This window comes from Otolemur garnettii, unplaced genomic scaffold (genome assembly GCF_000181295.1).
Source record: "Otolemur garnettii isolate 467f Iridium unplaced genomic scaffold, OtoGar3 scaffold00116, whole genome shotgun sequence".
Lineage (NCBI taxonomy): Eukaryota > Metazoa > Chordata > Mammalia > Primates > Galagidae > Otolemur > Otolemur garnettii.
This window is the reverse complement of record NW_003852511.1, coordinates 5,361,525-5,363,820: the sequence shown is the minus strand read 5'-3', so window position 1 is coordinate 5,363,820 and position 2,296 is coordinate 5,361,525.

Genomic DNA, 2,296 nt, shown 5'->3' with positions numbered 1-2,296 from the left:
CTCGCTTGAGCCCAGGAGTTGGAGGTTGCTGTGAGCGTGATGCCATGGCACTCTACCCAGGGGGATAGCTTGAGGCTCTGTCTCAAAAAAAAAAGATACATAAATATCGGAAAGACTAGGACATAGATTTGCTCTCATTAAGGATATGTATGAACATGTACTTGCTCCTAAATTGAAATACTCACAATGGTAATCAAATGCAAAAGTCAGCCCAAGAGAAACAAAGCTTATTAGGTGCTGACTCCCCATTAAACATGTAGATTGACCTGCTAAGATAACAGTGAAGGATGAAACAATACAAACTATAAAAGAGATGGGAGAAGAGATCACCAGAAATGAGAGATTTCAGGCAGTACCTGTGGCTCAGTGAGTAGGGTGCTGGCCCCATATAGCGAGCGTGGTGGGTTCAAACCTGGCTCCGGCAAAACTGCAACAAAAAAAGAAATGGTTAGTGATGTGATACAGATGCAGCTGCCACTTGGGCAGACCTGACGTGGAACCCTTCTTGATTCCATTTTGCCCAGATGCCAATTTGTCAATGTGCATCTCAAGGGAAGTTCCGCTGAACTCTGTGTGGCATCTGTGTGCAATGGATACTCCGTGAGCTTAATTTTCTTCATCACTAAGATCCCTCTCTGATGCTATGTTAGGAACATAGAGAGGTTTGTCAACCCTCAAAACAATATGAGATGAACTAGGGCATGATTTGTTCAGCTGCCAGAGTGTCATTAGGGAGGAAGAGAGCTGCAGGACTCAGTGGGGACAAGAAGACCCAGAACTTCCAAGAGAGGTCAATGGAATAAAGATGCCTGGTTGTAAAAAAAAAAAAAAAAAAATGCAACAAAAAAATAGCCAGGCACTATGGCAGGTACCTGTACTCCCAGCTACTCAGGAGGCTGAGGCAAAAAAATTGCCTAAACCCAAGAACTAGAGGTTGCTGTGAGCTGTGACACCACAGCACTCTACCAAGGGTGACAAAGTGAGACTCTGTCTCAAATAAATAAATAAATAAATGAGAGATTTCCACAGATTTTTGCAAAAAGAAAGGAAAATGAACTGATCTAAGAGAATTCCAGAAGAACTCAGAACTAGAAGAAACAAGGAAAGGCTCCTACAGCTGAAGCCACAGCTCACAAATGAGAGGATTAAATGAAAGCCAGAAAAGCAATAGGAGCCCCATATTCCCTCCCAACCCTCCTGACAGGGATTCTTTCCCCTGCTCTGCTTCCAGAATTGTGCAGTTAGACTGGTACCTCTCAGGCAGAAGACTGGAAAAGTTCTCTTAGAAGATGCTAAAACCAACAGAACTCTAGATCCTGATATTTGTGCCTCACACCTATCAGTGAAAAAGCAGGCTTGTTCCTAGATTATGCTAAAGTAAAGCTCAAGAACTCATAAGTCTTGCTCACACACTAGGAACTTCCAACTAATTCTTCAGTTGCTGATACTTAAGTATAAAACAGTAAAGATCACAAAACATGAGGCCAGGCATGGTGGCTCACGCCTGTAATCCTAGCACTCTAGGAGGCCAAGGCAGCTGGATTGCCTGAGCTCACATATTAGAGACCAACCTGAGCAAAAAGGAGACCACATCTCTACTAAAAACAGAAAAACTAGCCAGTGTTGCAGTGGGCACCTGTAGTCCCAGGTACTTAGTAGGCTGAGGCAAGTGGGTTGCTTGGGCCCAAGAGTTTGAGGTTGCTATGAGCTATGATGCCATTATGGCACTCTACCCAGGGCACAGAATGAAACTGTCTCAAATAAAGAAAATCACAAAACATTTCGAAAAGACCTCCAACAAAAAAGAAAGGGACCAAAATATACTCAATTCCTCAGCCTTCCTGGTGAGGAAGTGTCACCACTTGTGATGTAATCTTGCCAAAAATATTGAAGCTGATTATGATCAAGCCTCATCTAGAACTAAGTACCAGTAAGTCCTCATTTGACATCATATATAGCTTCTCAGAAACTGCAACTTTAAGCCAAAAGATGTAATGAAATCTCTTTTACCATAGGCAAGTTAATAAAAACAAAAGTTAAGAGTAGCGCCTGTGGCTCAGTGGGTAGGGCACCAGCCCCATATACTGAGACTGGTGGGTTCAAACCTGGACCTGGCCAAACTGCAACCAAAAAATAGCTGGGAGTTGTGGTGGGTGCCTATAGTCCCAGCTACTCGGGAGGCTGAGGCAAGAGAATCACCTAATCCCAGAAGTTGGAGGTTGCTGTGTGCTGTGTGATGCCATGGCACTCTACCATGGGCAATAAAGTAAGACTCTATCTCCACAAAAAAAAAAAA